General features: G+C 41.8%; 1 protein-coding gene across 5 annotated transcripts in view; it reads left to right on the top strand.

The window, feature by feature from the left end:
• Nucleotides 1–17,334, top strand: part of Kiaa1549l (KIAA1549 like) — a 253,160-nt gene that overhangs the window by 90,896 nt on the left and 144,930 nt on the right. The window lies entirely within an intron of this gene.

The raw sequence follows: 17,334 nt of genomic DNA, 5'->3' as shown, positions 1-17,334 counted from the left end.
GGCATGTTGAGGAAGGGGACTGGGGATATAGCCATGGGGGAGAGAGGTTGGCAAAGGAATGAATCTCAACCCAAAAAAGTCAGGCAGACTTGGGCAGGAGGCCTGGGCTATGCAGATGACAAGCTGGCCTTCGACATGGCAGAGCCAAAGGGAAATGGCAGGAAGTGCCAGGAATGGAAAATCAGTGGGAAATTTAAAAGTTGAATTTGAAATTCTCAAATGAAAGCAGCATTGGTGGAGAAGAGAAGGGTTTCTGACATATTGGCATAAAAGAGAGAGAGAAAGAGAGAGCCTGGGGTTCTTAAACCTTTTCTCCTGTTGTTAAGAGCATGGCCTTAGGGCTAGAAATTGAATCAAGGTGTGCATTTTTAGCAGAATTGTTGGGAGAGAAGATAGAGCAAAAGCTGGTCACATTCTGATAGGAAATTAAACTAGTTTTCAAAGGGGGAAAAAAAGGAAGGATAAAAGGTAGGACTTTCAGGACCAAGCCAATGCAGAACAAAGACTCAGAGCACTACCTAGTCTTCATTGAAAACGTGTCATGTTTAACAAGCAGGGACTTGTTCCAAAAGGCTGGGCTTCAAAGAAAAAAAAAAGCCTGCTAGCTGATTTCCCTAAATTAAGTTAAATTTGTCTCCAAGCATCCTAAGAGGGTGAAGGGAGGCTCATATTAATTGTGTGTATGTATTTAGCATAGGTTTATTGGGATATAATTCACATGCAATATAATTCACCCATTTAATTTGTAGAATTCAATGATGTCTAGTAGAGTCACGGAGCTGTGCAATCATCATCACAGTTAGTTCTTAGGGCATTTTCATTACCCCTCCCAAATAAACTGCAGCCGTTAGCAACCACGATTTCCACCGCACTTTCTTATCTCTAAGCAATCGTCAACATATTTCCCATCTTCATGAATTTGGATTCCACTGGCTTCTTTCACTTAGAATATTACGCCATAGGGTTCTTCTATGTTGCAGCATATTACAAAGCATCATTTCCTTTTTATGGCCAAGTAATATTCCGTCATATGGATTTGCTTTACTTAATTTGCCCATTCCTCAGTTGATGAATATTTGATTTATTTCCTCCATTTTGCTATTGGAAATAATGCTGCCATGAACACTGGTGGGCAAGTCTTTATGTAGACTTTGGGGTCTATATAAAAGTATACTTCCTGGCTGATGCAGGAACTCTATGTTTAGGATGTTGATTATTATTCCAAATTCACAACTGAGTTCTAGGGGGTTAGTGGAATTTGGGGGGAAGGTTGTCTGGTTTCTAATCCACATATATCCCCCATAATGCTCATTGCCCAGATGCATGTGATTCATTTGAAAATTAGTCCTATTTTTTCATACCTTGTTCCAGAACTCTACATTGAGAATGTACCATTTGCCAAGGCTGGGGTCTTCATAGCTCTGCTTCTTGCAACTATGTGCCACGCCCATCCAATGCCTTTCTCCCTCCTAGGATAGTGTGTGGCAGTAGGAACCAGCCTGCACTGGTATTCAAGGAATGTGCTACCGTCTCCACCCTCCACTCAATCCACCATCAGCAGCTTGCTTGTTCTTCCATAGAACACTGCCAACATTGAGTTTTATTATTTATTTTAGTTTAATATGTTTCTGTTTTAGAAGCAGTACATCTCTTATTGTCTCTTCTTTAGATTTCCTTTGGGGTTAAGTGTCTATTTTTCTCTGAAGCACAATGAATAAAATTGGGCCTTTTGTTTGCTGGTACCTGTGTATTTGTCTACTTAATTCTTCCAGTTGTGGGGTTTGAACTTAGAGTCTCATGCAGAAGAGCTCATCGCTGACACTTTACTATTTGAGTCAAACCCCCAGTCTAGCTTTTTTTGCTAGTTGATTGGCGATAGAGTCTTGAGGACTTTTCTACCCAGGCTGACTTTGAACTGTGATCCTTCAAATTTCTTAAGTTGCTGGGATGACAGGCATGAGTCACTGGTACCTAGCTATGTTTCTGTTTATATCAGCTCTTTAGATGTTCTGGTTTGAATGACAAAACTTTTTTATCTGTGATGTTTGTCATGTTTCCATATTAGTTCTTGTTTCTCAAATCCATTTATCTTTTCTTTTTTCAGTAGTAAGAACATTATCTCATCTGCATTATTTATTTTTAATACAATTAAGATTTTTTTTTTCTGTGCCAGTCATGGAGCTTGAACTCAGGGCCTAGATGCTCTCCTTGAGCTTTTTTTATTCATGGCTACTACCTACCACTTGGTTTTTGGTGACTAACTGGAGATAAGAGTCTCATGGACTTTCCTGCCTGGACTGGCTTCAAATTGTGATCCTCAGATCTCAGCTTCCTGAGTAGCAAGGATTATGGGCATGCACCACTGTCGTCTGGCTAATTCAGATATTTTTCTTTTTGGTATTGGTCCTGTGGTTTGAACTTAAGACCTAGACATCGTCCCTGAGCTTTTGTGATCAAGGCTAACACTCTAGCACTTGAGCCATAGCTCCACTTTTACTTTTTGCTGGTTAATTGGAGATAAATATATTATGAACTTTCCTACCTGGGCTGACTTCAAACTGTGATTCTCAGATTGCACCTTCCTGAGTAGCTAGAATTATAGGCATGGGCCACTGGCACTGGGCTTAAATTCAGATCATTTTAATGCACAGTGTGTTGTTCTATTTGAAATTTGTTGTTTTGTATCGCTAGGACCTAATGTATATCAGATCACTTCTGTTTAAGTTGGTATTTAACAATTGATTTGTCAGGTTTGGGAGCTTAGCCCTTTGCTAGTTCATATTATCATTGTTCCAGAATATGAGACCCTTACAAGTGGCTTGGAGAAATTCTCTAAATACCTTATCTGAAGTATGGGCAGGTTTGGAAATTGCTGATTAGACAAGTCCTGGGAGTCCTTTAGGAAAGTTACCGTGCCAACTTAGACCAACTTTAGCTAGAGTGATGTGGGCAAAACACTTCAAGAGTTGAGAGAATAGCCAATGTGAACAGATGGCCATGGCCTTAACTAGGTTGTCAATCAAGGCCAGAGTTGAGGACCAACCTGCTGTCACCTGTTCGATAACTCTAGACTCCCTTTCCATCTCCCTAATACCAGAGGACTTTCTTCACTTCTGACTCTGATAGCTGTCATTGGCCGGCTAAAGGCAGGCCCTTTTTCTTTACCACTTATGGCCTGGAATCTTAAACCTCAGGACCCACATTAGGCCTTCATTTTCTACGGAACCTTGGTGCTTTTCATCTTAATGGGTTGAGGATACCCTATCCTCCCTAGCCTGTCCACAGGGGACAGTGTTGGACCAAGGGTTGAAGTATTTGGTTATCTTGTTCCCTAGCCCTGTGGAGTCACAAAGCTTTCAAAAAATTCTGTTATTTTAAGGTTAGCGTATGGTTCATATTTTGATGGATTATTATTTTTCCTATTTTTTAATTGTTATTGTAAAGGTGATGTACAGAGGGGTTATAGTTACATAAGTCAGATAATGGGTACATTTCCTTTGGGACAAAGTCACCCCTTCCCTCACTCTCTCCCAGTTTTTCCCTCCCCATTGTTTTTTCCTGGTTTAAGAAGTTCTTCAGGGCTGGGTGTAGCTCAGTAGCATAGTGCTGGCATAACATGCGTAAGGCCAGGGGTTTGATTTCTAGAACTTTCTAAAAAGGAGGACAGAGATGGAGAGGGTTTTTTTTTTTGACAAATTATGAACAGAATAACTGTCTATAAACTTTATGTGCTAAACAATACTATTTACTATAATAATTTATTATATTTATTATAATTCTGTAAAAAGTGATATTAAATTCCAAACCATGTTTTATTAAAGGTTAGTGAGTAATCTTTGATAGGAGAGACACCATTTTGAGTTTTTTGTTATCCCGTGAAGGACAAACTATCCTTTGACTCATTGCTTATATCTAACAAGTCTTTTAACATATTTCAAATGTCAAGGTCTTTCCCAATTTCAAAACTACTTATGAATAACTCCACCAATGAGCTGTTTGCAGAAGTCCATGTCTGATGGTGTTTAAGAATGCCATAGCAACCTGATTACTGATGATGGCGCAGGTCTCCTCCTCCTCATTCTAGCCAAGACTTCCTGTAACCCCTCACCAGTGGTTCCTACCAGTTCCATTACCACAACATGACCATAGCTTTATGGATCCAAGAAAGCAAGTACCATCAGTGTTTTCATTAGACCCCCATACATGGTAAACATCGGTAGCAGTACATGTGCTGGGCTCCAGTGGCTCACACCTGTACTCTTAGCTACTCAGGAAGCTGAGATCTAAGGATTGTGGTTCGAAGCCAGCCTGGGCAGGAGAGTCTGTGAGATTCTTATCTCCATTTAACCATTGGAAAAACAGGAGTAGAGCTATGGCTCAATGGAGCAGTGACCAGACCTTGAGTTCTGGCCCCAGGACTGGTAGGCGTGCACACATGCACACATATGCCCGTGCACCCCTCCCCCGAACAGTATTCCATGACTTGCCATAGTAAGTGATTATCCACTTGGTCATAGATTGCATTTCTTCACTCTTCCTAACCTTTAGGAGGCCTAAAGATGAGGGAAAAATGAAATCTAATAATGAAAAGGCTGATTGTTTTGCTGGTTGTTTTGGGATCAGTCTCCAGAAGAACAATCACATTTGAGAAAGGTTATTAATCATCTCCCTTGCTCAGCACCACTTGTATATCACCCACTGGGCTCTAACAGATTAGAGACCAATTTTGAGGGGCAGGGAGGCCTGTAATGGAAGGGGGGTACCTGCTGACCAAGAAGTTCAGTCCACTAGGTGGAGGCATCTGTAAGATGATGAGTCCTGGAGGCAGGAACCATGGTCTGTTGCTCTTGTTCCTGTAGTATACAGCCTATAGGAAGTCTTGAATATTTATTAAAGGGGTTTTGAGGAGTGGAATCTTCTAGAAAAGCTCTAGAATTTCAGCTTTGGTAGTTTTTTTTTTCTCCACTGCTCTCAGAAGTCTATGAGCTGGCACATTGAGTTGAAACCAAGAATGCATTTTAAAATAACTTGGGAACTTTCAGGAGAGTGATACTTGGACCTCATCCTCTTCTATTCTGATTTAGTTGGTCTGACCCAGGCATTGCTATTTCTCAGAAGTTTACTCGTGTGACACCAGTCGATCGTCAGGGCTGACAACCCTCGAAAGTGGCATGGTTTGAAGTAGAAAGACTAAGACAAGGACGTTAGAATTTTAGAATCTTCCTGGTTCTAAATGTGGTTTTGCAAAAATAGGTTTTGGCACAGGCTCATTTCTGCGGTTGTGATTCTATGATGCATGAAGTCAGAGATGGTGTTAAAAACATCAATTAAAGCCATGTCATGGTTTTTAACCTTCCCTTGACTTAACTCTAAGGATAATTCCTGAGTGTAAGGAAAAAAAACATGGAAAGCATGTTGCTCTCAATTTTCTTGAAGAATACATATTCAAGGATGGTAAAAGGACTAAATGAAATATGCTTGTGAAAATACTTATCTATTCATCAAATGCAGCATATTTCATGGGTAAAGCAGGAATTGGGAGTAGTTGACATTTAAGCAGGGTTCAAGTTGTTCATGCTTATCATCTTAGATACTCAGGAGGCTGATTTTGAGTTGTGCATATAACACACATGCAAATTTATGTTCATATAAATGTTTGTTTGATGATAATAGTTAACAGCATTAATTAATTGTTCACCACATCAGATGATGTTTTTGGAATCCTCGTTTATCAACTTTTTCACTTCAGACAACAGCCATCTGAGGTAGATTTTAATAATCACTCCAGTTTTATGATTGTGGAAATTACAGTATTCAAGGCAAATTAACTTGTCTAAGGTTACTAACCAAGAAGTAGCAGATCTGGGGTTTGAACTCAGGAAGACTGGTTCTTAACTTCTAAATCATATTGCTTCTAGAACAATTGCTTTTACTTCTATGATGTATTCATATGTAAGTGTCCATCTTATCTGCTTTTAAGTGTTGTGTTAGTCATCTTTTTCTTTTTGTGTTGCTATTGGAGTTTGTGCTCTGGGTCTTGTGCTTGCTAGTCAACCATTCTTACCACTAAGCCATGCAACCAGCCTCATTTTCTGCTGGTTATTTCTGAGATAGTTCTCACATCCTTCTGGGCCTATATCTGAGCACAATCTACCTGTGCCAGACTTCCCAGCATAGTTAGGGTAAAAGTGCATGTCACCATCTAGCTCTCCATTGAGAAGGAGTCCCAAGAACTTTTCTGCTCAGGCTGGCTTTGAACTGCAACCCTTCTCATGTCAGTCTCACAAGTAGCTGGGATCACAGGTATGAGCCCTCAGACTGGCCTTATCTCATTTTCTAGGTCTTCTCAGAGTGTGAATAATCTATGTGAGGTCACTCAATTGGCATGCAACAGGGCTTAGAATTGAGCATGGTTCTGACTTCTGAATCTGGTGTTCTTTCACAGTTTATAATGCACTTTCACATTTATTAAGTTGTTAAATCCTCACAACAACTCTGTGAGGTAAACTGTGCATAATTTGAATGTTCTACTGGTCATCTATAGTTACATGACCCTGGCCCCTGTAATAGATTTACCCTAAAATTTCAGCCTAAAAATGTCGTGGTTTGGGCTTACATAACAAATTATCATAGTCAGGTGGCTTAAACAGGAAGATTTATTTCTCACAGTTCTGGAAGGCCAGAAATCCTATGTTAAGGTTTGTTTTGTTTCTGATAAATACCCTCTTCCTGACTTATAGACACAGCACGTGTTAATATGCATGCATGCAAGGGATGGAGTAAGGAAGTATATCTCTTTCTTTTCTTCTAAGGCCTAATTACATCATCCATCCTTCTGACCTAATCTAACCTTAATTACTTCCTAAAGTTTCCATCTCCTAATACCATCATGTTGGGAGGTGAGGTACAATGAATATGAATTTTGGAGGGCACAGACATTTAGTCCATAACTAAACAAGAAGGACTTTTTCCTTTCCTTGTCTTTTTTTCTTTTCTTTCCTTTTCTGCCTGCCTCCTTCCCTCCCTCTCTTCCTCCCTCCCTCCCTCCCTCCCTCCCTCCCTTCCTCCCTTCCTTCCTTCCTTCCTTCCTTCCTTCCTTCCTTCCTTCCTTCCTTCCTTCCTTCCTTCCTTCCTTCCTTCCTTCCTTCCTTCCCTTCCTGATTGCTTGCTTGCTTGCTTACCTACCTTTTGTGTGCGCTGGTACTGGGGCTTGAACTCAGGGCCTAGGCTCTGTCCCTTAGCTTTTCCCCTTAAGGTTAGTGTTCTTATCACTTGAGCCACAGTGTCACTTCCAACTTTTTGCTGGTTAATTGGAAATAAGAGTCTCTTGGATTAATCTGTCTAGGCTATGTTTGAACTGAAGTCTCAGCCTCATAAGTAGCTAGGATTATAGTCATGAACCACTAGCACCCAGCTAGGAAGAGCTTATTTATCACTCACATACAGTCCAGTCAGTAATGAAAATGACTCTAGTGGAGATACCATAACTTTGTTCCAGATTGTCATTCAGGGGTCTGGGATGATGGAAATGCTGCCATCTCCATCCCATGATTTTCAAAGCACCCTGGACATTGACATCTGGAAGCAAGTAGAAGAAAACAATAGAGCATCATACAGAAGATTTTAATGTGTCAGACCTTGAAGTGACCCCTGTGTCTTCCAACTACATTCCACTGGCCAGGAAATTCTATGGCCACAACAAAGGTGTAGGCCCACTATGTACTTACAGTAGGAAGATGGATTTGATGAACACCTGGCCAGATTCTGCTGCAACTGCTATTAATAGTGAAAACATCAAACATTATTGATTGTTTTCAAGAATTCAAGGATCTTGACAGCAATAAGCTATTACCTCAGTAAATCTCATAACATCTCAGACATAAGTATTACTTCTTCAGAAGCAGAAATTGTAATACAATAAGAAAAATTAAGTGACTTGCCTGAGATCTTTTGGATCTAAAATAGACACCCCATTCATTTCAGGCAATATTCCTAGCTGCTATATAAATTTTGTCTTTTTGGGTAAATCAGGAGAGTACGGTTCCAATTCTACTTTTGCCATCAAGAGTCCAACATAAGACTTGGGTGATTATTAGGCAGTGAAGAATGCTGGAGAGAAGTCAAATGGGTGGCACAGGACTGTAATCCCAGCTACTTGGGAGGCTAAGATGGGAGGATCATTTGAGCTTATGAGTTCAAGACCAGCCTGGGTGACATAGCAATCTCCTGCTTTAAAAAACAATGTTATCGGGGCTGGGAAGGTGGCTCAGTGGTAGAACGCTTGCCTTGCATGCCTGAGACCCTGGGTTCGATTCCTCAGCACCACATAAGCAAAAAAAAAAAAAAAAAAAGAAAGTAAAAACAATGTTATCTTTGATGGTTTTTCATCCACAGCTCAGCACTATGTCTTTTGCACAAATGGCTAGAACTACGTAGTCTATATCTAAGTTAGCCAAGAGTTTTCCTTCCTTCTTTCCTTCCTTTCTTCCTTCCTTTCTCTCTCTTTCTCTCTCTTTCTCTTTCTCTCTTTCTTTCTTTGTCCTGGGGCTTGAACTCTGGGCCTGAGCACTGTCCCTGAGCTCTTCAGCTCAAGGCGAGCACTCTACCACTTGAGTCACAGTGCCACTTCCGGTTTTCTAGTGGTTCATTGAAATAAGAGTCTCACAGACTTTCTTGCCCAGGCTGGCTTTGAACCTCAATCCTTAGATCTTAGCCTCCTGAGTAGCTAGGATTACAGGCGTAAGCTACAGACACCTGGCTAGTCAGGATTTTTCTAAACCCTGTATTCATATACATTCACACAGATGCAAAATCCCCACCCCACCCCTAATTATCCCTGGCACATTCTAGTGGCAGCTGCTGTTAGAAATGTTAGCAGGGGACCCAGGTGCCTACCTTTATCTAGACATTTAACACTGTGCTTTTTAAAGTCTAACATGTTCATGAATCGCCTGCTTATGTCCCTATTAAAATGCACCTCAGTTGTTCTGGAAAGGGGCCTGAGATTATGCATTTCTAACTAGACTGTAAGGCCTGACTTCAGATAATGTCTGCCAACCCATCAATCACACTGAATGCCAGGGACATGGTACTTAGATCGCAAATAAAGTCAGCTGGTCCCTCCTCAGTTATTTTTCAGTACTTTGTTGCTGTCATTTCACTTATTGTATTGCACTATAGCTAATGGTATAAATGCCCATAGCCTCACCTTGATTCCAAGATTTTGGAGAGATGAGACCATTTATACTTGAACTCCCTAAAGTCTGGCTAAGTGCCTGATGAATAATAGATTCAGAATGCATAGGTTTGGAATAGATGACTAATGACTGCAAGAGCAGGTATGATAAGAAGGCTCTTGCTGTTAAGAGCATTGCACCTTAAGGGTGCTGAGAACTAACAGTCTTCAGTTATCCACAGCTTTTGACTCTATTCTGTTCTGTTCATATGGCAGACTGGTGCAACACAAGACCAGAGAGCCAGGGAGTACATAGGAAACAGTAGGGCTAAAGGTAATTGTGAGGGCGTGGGGAGAAGAATCTGGTCTATATTAGCCATGACATTCCAACAGGCTACCAGTGCTAATTGCAATTCTTATTTGGGCATTTATCTGAATATGCCAGGTTTTGAAATTACTTTTATCCTTCCAACTCACTAACTAGCACGTACTCTTTTCCAATAAAAATCCTATTTTTTTTTCTTTCTATAGAAAGAAGATCTCTAGTTTTCTTTAAGAAATCTAAGTCTTTTGGGGGAAATGTCTTTCTAAAAAGTGGGATGGTTGGTGTCAGGCCACTTTGTAAAACTGCTTCCCTTTCCTGAACAGTGGGGTTGAAGGCAATCTGAGGACAGTAGTGTAGTCCTGATTTTGACCAGTGACAAAGTCCTGTGAGGAATAAGGAGGATGTGGTTATCAAGAGCCAGAGTTAAGAACTGCTTCCTGGTATAAGCTCCAAGGGCTTGGTGACCAAACCTGTGTGTGGCAGGCACAGTCTAGGGTAGAGGTCTGAATAGGTGAGGTGGACAAGCCTTTTCATGAGTCACTGACACTCTCAACAATCTAATGGGATCTGTGATCTCTGCCCAGGGACAAGTGCAAAATATGGTTTCAGTGAGTTTAGATGCCTTTGAGCTCCAGACCAAGGATCCTTGGAAGGGACAGGAAGAATAGGGTGTGGGGGCGGAATATGGCAGGACTTAGAGAACGTGTGTGTGCGCGCGCTGGTACTGGCACTTGAACTCAGGGCCCTTTGCTTTTGTTTAGCTTTTTTGCTCAAGACGTACTCCACCACTTGAGCCACAGCTCCACTCCCACTGATTAATTGGAGACAAAAGTCGCTCAAATTTGTCTACTGGGTTGGCTTTGAACTGTGATCCTCAGACCTCAGCCTCCTGAGTAGCTAGGGTTTCAATCAGGAGCCACTGGTGCCCAGCTTGACTTTGTTTTCAAATACTGAAACAACCTCAGGCACACAGCCCTGTTCACTGTGTTAGTTCTGCTCCTTTAGCGAGATTAGATTTCTTACTGTCCTAGGCATGGGTATAATGTGCCTTATCAAAAACTCTCCCCCACTTTCTATTCATCATTTTATCTTCCCGCAGTACTATCACCAGATGAATACCAAATCACGTTGGTGGATGGTTCGTAGTACCCACTGGAGGAACTTTTTCCTGCCTTGTTAACATTAATATTTGCAGAATAAGGTGATAGAAGTGAGAGATCCCACAGCTTGTCTTATCATCAGAAAGATACAGTGTTTCTTTTAGCGTGAAGCCATGCTATTGTCATGATTTCTAAAATAAAGGGGGAAAGCAGGATTTTTTCACATCTGGCTGCACCCCTACTTCCTGAAAGTGAGACCAGATGATCTTGGTGCCTTTTTGGGGGCTTAGCTGAGTACAGTGGGCTTTATTTGGGCTACAGCGGGAACAGTGGTGAGCTTGACTGTGCTTATTAATGCTAGGCTGCCATCCCACATCTTTCACCTAAGTTCCCACAAGGTTGCAAACTTCCAACAAACAAACAAACCCCACAAACTTCCAGAATCATGAGGACCACTTCTTATGGAGGAAAAGAGCAGGTATTTGTGTGTTGATTAAAAAATTGCTGTTATACCTAGCAGTAGTGGTGCAGATTTGGCATTTTGGCCGCCTAGTATCTGTTTCCCATCCTAAAAGCACTGGTGTCCTTCTGAGGATTCCTACCTCTCTCTTAGTGAGCCTCTTCTTTCCTAGCTAAGGGGGCAGACTGGTGAAGCAAACTAAAAGGTAGGATCCTCCCTTCCCTGAAGTTACTGGTGTTGGAGCTTGAACGCAGGGGCCCCGCCCTCTCTCTGGACTTTTTCACTCAAGGCTGGTGCTATTTTCCACTTGAGCTATACCTCCATTTCTGGCATTTTTTTTCTGTTTAATGAGAGATAAAAGACTCATGGACTCTTGTGCTGGTTTCAAACCATGATCCTCAACCCTCAGCCTCCCAAGAGCTTGGATTATAGCCATGAGCCACCAGCATCCTGGCTGAGGTTTTGGTATTGAACAGCAGGGCTCAGAGACTACAGTTCATTGCAGTGGTGTCACTGCTTACGTGATGACAACAGCAGCCACCTCCCAGGCCAATGAAACCAGGAGCTCAGAGGATGGAAGTCAAGATTCTCCTAAAGCTTTCAGATTCTAAAGGAGAGCAAGAGAGGGAACCACTGCAATAAAGCTGTTTCCAGAATCTCCAGAAAGGCCTCTTTCCATGCCTAATTCACCACCCTTCTCATTGAGTTCTTCAAAGCTTTCCTTGAAATCTTCAGATTATTCTTGTCAACCGGAATTGTTTGTTTCTTGTAGCAGATGACCCCCCCCATATTAAAATGGAAAGCATTTGTATGACATGTGTTCTCCAAATCCAGATACAAGTAAGTCATCTTCCCAAGCAAACCAAAATGAATGGATCTGACAGCATACAACAGACACACATTCTTGCTTTCCTAATGGAAAAGCCAAATCCACTCATGGAAGATAAGCCCTTTATGCCACTACCACAAAACCTGAGGATTTGCATCATATTTGGAAATATTTTTAAGAATCCCTAGAATGCTTAAACAAAAGAACACTCTAAAGACCAACATATTCCTCTCCCCTTCTCTAGACTGGCTAGAGATAGATTAAACCTGGAGCCAGATAGGCCTCCCTGACAGCCAACGTGTAAATCAGGAGCTTTGCATACTCTTCAGAGAAAATTGGAAACAGAAGGTGTTTCTGGATCTTTTAAGAGTTTCTAAGGGCCTGATATTTTCCAGTTGGCTCACAGGAGAGGAAAACATATTTTAGAGAAAGAGAGTGTCAAGGGGCCAGTGTGAATGGAAAATTTTCCCAAACCTGGATTTTGTTTGTGTTGGAAATCTGGGGGGAAAATAGTCCCTTTGACTGGACACCTCTCCCTGGTGAATGGTTGAATTTCAGACTCTGGAGCAGAATTGCAGAGGTGTCTTATGCAGATTTTGTATGGGGAGGGGGAAGAAAGTGTAATTTGGTAGACCATGCTGTGAATAATTCATTTGCATTTGTCTTCACATTGCTTTTAATTATGGTCAAATGTGAAGCCTAGTGATGTCAGTAGGAAAGAAACACATTTCTTGTTAAGTGCTAAAGGAGAACTATATTTTGTTATAAAAATGATTCCCACAAGTCCAGAATCTTTGGGATCCCCCACCCCTCCTTTTCTGTGCTTAGCACTTGGACTTGAATACAGGACCTTAACCTCTCGCTTGGCTTTTTCACTCACATCTAGCGCTCTATCACTTGAACCACACCTCCAGTTTCTAATTTTTGCTGGTTAATTGGAGATAAGAATCTCTCAGATTTGTCTGCCCCATCTGGCTTCAAACCTAGATTCTCAGCTGGGAATGTGGCTTAGTGGTAGAGTGTTTGCCTAGCATGCATGAAGCCCCTGGGTTCAATTCCTCAGTACCACATAAACAGAAAAGGCTGTGGCTCAAGTGGTAGAGCTCTAGCCTTGAGCATAGAAAGGCTCAGGGACAGTGTCTAGGCCCTGAGTTCAAGGCCAATGAATGGCAAAAACAAAAACTCTAGATCCTCAAATCTCAGCCTCTGAATAGCTAGGATTATAGGTATGAGCCACCTGTACCCAGCTGCCTTTGGGATTCCTGTCAAGTATATTAACTTCCTTCTTCAACCACTTTCAGAGATGAGAAATTCGAATGCCAAGTGCCACTTTCAAACTGTTGCATCTCTTGCCTATAGACTTCCAGCCGGTGAAGGCACCGGACTTCCTCCTGCAATATGTGAAGCAGAGGCTTAGCATCCCAGGATCTCTAGATTCGAAGGCTCCTGAGTAGGCTGTAGTAGTGGCATCTTATACATCTGCACAGCTGCTTTCCAGACAATGCAGACCTCAGATGAACACACCCAAAGCTCAACTCTGCAATTCCACTCCTCCTTCCAGATCCGTCCCCTTGTGAGTCCCACCATTGCCACTCCTGTGTCCCATCCTCACAGCCTTCCAGGCCACCACTGCCCTGACTTCCTAGCAGCTTGTCTTGTTTCCACAGGACAGCCAGGTGAGCTTTCAAAGGCTCAACTCAGTTCATGCAGCACTTCCATCTTCTCAAGTCCAAGAGCTTCCTTCCCAGTAAAAGCAAACCCCTTACTCTTTATGGTGACTGGAGGATCTGAGGCCCGTCTCCATCCTAATCTGCTCTTTGTGAAGTCTTCCCTTTGCAAATGAGGTTCCAGATGCAGGAATTTCTTTTGATCTCTTCAACACACCAACCTTACCTGCCTCCTTCCAGCCCTTGCAACTGGTGTTCTGTCTTCTTGAATGTCTTTCCAAATCTTCTCTTATGATTGCCATTTATTACTCAGACATTAGCTCCAATCTCACTTCTTCTGAGAAGCTTTTCATGATTAGGTACTCTTCAGAATAAGATTTTCTTCTGCGTAGACTTAGCATTTACCCCCCCCCTACACACACACCCCTTTTTATTTTGAGACAAGGTCTCACTATGTAGCCTAGGCTGACCTTCAACTCTCAATTTACCTGCTTCTTCCTCCTGAGTGCTGATGTTACAGGTATGCACCACCATGAGATCAGAAAGGGTTTTTTTGGTTGTTTGTTTTGTTGCTCATGGGGCTTGAACTCAGGGTGTAGGTACTGTCTCTGAGCTCTTCTGTTTAAGGCTAGTCTTATACCATTTTGAGCCACAGCTCTACTTTCAGCATTTTGTGTTTTAATTGGTGTTTTAAGTTTTGGTGTTTAGTTGGAGATAAAGGCATCTCCAATTTTTTTTTAAAGAGTCTCACAGAGTTTCCTGCCTGGGCTACCTTCAAATCACAATCTTCAGATCTTAGCCTCCTTAATAGGATTACAGGCATGAGCCACCAGTGTCTAGCCAGAATGGCTTTTTTTTTTCAACTCCATTCCTGCTGAGTGTCAGTGGCTTCTGCTTGTAATCCTAGCCACTCAGGAGGCTGAGATCTGAGGGCTGTGGTTCAAAGCCAGCCCAGGCAGGAAAGTCTGTGAGACTCTTAGTTCTAATTAATTATAAAAAGGCTGAGTGGCTGTGGAGCAGTGGCTCAAGTGGGAGAGTACTTGCCTTGAGCAAAAATGCTCAGGGACAGAGCCCAGGCCCTGAGTTCAAGCCCCAGGAATAGCACAAAAAAAATCTATTTCTAAATTTCCAGTATTTGGGACACTTCCCAGAACAAAGTGGTTGACAGTAGACCCCTGAGTAAAACCCAATGTTGAACCCTAACATTTTGCATGTAGCTTAAATCTCTATACCCAAATACAAAAATTATTCAGATGTAATGTAATACAAAATAAGCATTGTTGCTCATCTAAAAGCCACTTGTGTTGGCATCAAATTTGGGTTTGATAGCACTTTCAAAGGAACATCACTTTCTCCTCAAAATAATAATAATATTACTACTACTAATAATAGAATTAGAATCTCTACTGCATCTTGAAACAAAACCTCAAAGCACCATAAACACTCTCTTCATTCACTTTTTCCTTTCTTGGTACCTCTCAGGGTGAAAGATTGCAATCTACCTATTTACACTTTACTTTTCTTCCCATGTTACAAAATTACACATTGAAAGAGAATAATAGGAGGCAATATTCCATCAGCACTACCACATTTTCTATTTACTTAACCTTTCTTCAAAATTACCAGTGACGTTTGTGTTGAATAAATATGTGCATGCAAAATAAAAATCCACTGGAACTTCAATGTGCAATTAAAGCAATGTCTGTTGCTAGACAGCTGCCAGATCCCGATGCTGATTTGAGATGTTGGCCAGACTGTCTTGGATTCGAATCCCAGCTATACCATTGGCAGTGAGTGTGATCTCAGACAAATCACATATGTTTTCTGATCTTTGTTTTCCAAGAAGAGAGGCAACCTTACAGTGTGCTTGTTGAAGTTAAATGATATCCTTCATGTAAATGGTTTAGCATTGTTTGAGGCTTCTTGTAAACCCTCAATACAGGTTTATCTTAACACAATGAATGTCTCTTGTTAATAGGACTAGGAATGATGTCAAAGGCTATTAGGTTTTTCCAGAGACTCCCCACTTCCAGCTTCTTCATATCCCCTGTCTTCGTGCAAACATCCAAAGCCCAACTTAGATTCACTCTGTTCTCCTTCTTCTTCCTAACCTTATCTCTAGTCTGAACCCAATGGCTACCCTGACAGGAGAATGTTCAGTGTGGCTCCTGCTCACATTGAAGTGTGGTATTTTGTTTGACTTACTTAGGATCCCGCTGGCTGGTCCCTTTATGCCATGTACCCCACTCCCTGTCTCAATGGAGGTGGCGAGCGTATGCTTTATCACGTTTGGCAGGTAGTTCAGCAGGGGTTGCATCTGGTCTCTTCTTGTTGCTAACTTAGGACTCCTCATAGCATAGAAGGCTCAGAGGAGTTGGATCCTGACATGGAGGGATGCAGAAACCTGCTGAGACTCTGAAATCCTGGAATATTTCTTCCATCATATTTCCTTAGTCTAAACCATCACAAGGTCTGCCCAGAACCATGGCTCTTCCCCTTCCCTGTATCCTATCCCTCTCCTCTCACTGACAGGATGCTCTTTGCCCTCCTATGTACCACCACCACCATCACCACCACCAATTTGGCACCTCCATTTCTTTCTTTAGTGCTAGGTTACCTCCTAACTCCGTGTGTGTGTGTGTGTGTGTGTGTGTGTGCGCGCGCGCGCGCGCGCGCACGTCTCTCCTGGGGCTTGAACTCAGGGCCTGAGTGCTATCACTGGGATTTTTTTTCTTAAAGCTAGTGCTCTACCAACTTGAACCACAGTTCCACTTCCAGTTTTGGTGATCAATTGGAGACAAGAATCTCACAGACTTTCCTGCTTGGGCTGGCTTTGAAGTTCGATCCTAAGATCTTAGCTTAGGATCCTAAGATCTCCAGATCCTAAGATATCTAGCCTAGGATTATAGGCATCAGCCACTGGTGCCCAGATCATATCCCCATTTTGTAGATTAAAAAAGAAGCTTCTGGAGGCATGGTTCAAGTGACAGGGCATCCAGTTAGCAAGTTCAAGGCCTTAGTTCAAACCCTAGCACTGCCAAAAAGCAATGAAATAAAATGAAACTTTACAAATGCTTATAGTGGTTGAGTGACTTTCTTAAGGTAAAGTCAGGATGTGAATGTAGGGTATATGGGTTCTTAATCCAGTGCCATGCAATACTAGTCTGAGAGTTAAGTAAAATAAAGTGTATACGTACCCATATTGATTATTAGTTTCTGTCAGTGGCCAGTAGCTCATACCTGTAATTGCAGCTACTCAGGAAGCTGAGATCTGAGGATTATGGTTCCATGACAGTCTGAGCAGAAAACTCCATAAGGCTCTGATCTCCAATTAACTACCAAGTTCAGAAGTAGAGGTGTGGCTCAAGTGGTAAAGTGCTTGCTTGAGTGAAAGAAACTCAAGGACACCACCCAGGCCCTGAGTTCAAGCCCCAGAACCACAATGTGTGTATATGTGTATATTTATATATACATCCATATAAATATAGGTGTGTATATGTGTGTATTTATATATACACCCATATAAATATATACACACACACATATATATACACATACACTGCTCTACACACACACACATTTCCTCATAGAGAAGTCAAATTTATTCCCCAGTAATAAAGCAAGGAAACAAAAGACTTACATACAAAATATTTTTAACTTGATGAAGTATGGACCAAAGTAAAGGAATTTGTATGGACTCTGCTCTGAACAACTGCATTTTTGGTGCTGTCCGCGGTGCTGCATCATCCCTTTCTGCTTCTAAGGATGGTGATCTAAA

Source organism: Dipodomys merriami, unplaced genomic scaffold, assembly GCF_024711535.1.
Source record: "Dipodomys merriami isolate MVZ:Mamm:240054 unplaced genomic scaffold, mDipMer1.0.p SCAF_21, whole genome shotgun sequence".
Classification (NCBI taxonomy): domain Eukaryota; kingdom Metazoa; phylum Chordata; class Mammalia; order Rodentia; family Heteromyidae; genus Dipodomys; species Dipodomys merriami.
This window is presented reverse-complemented; position numbering and strand designations above follow the sequence as displayed.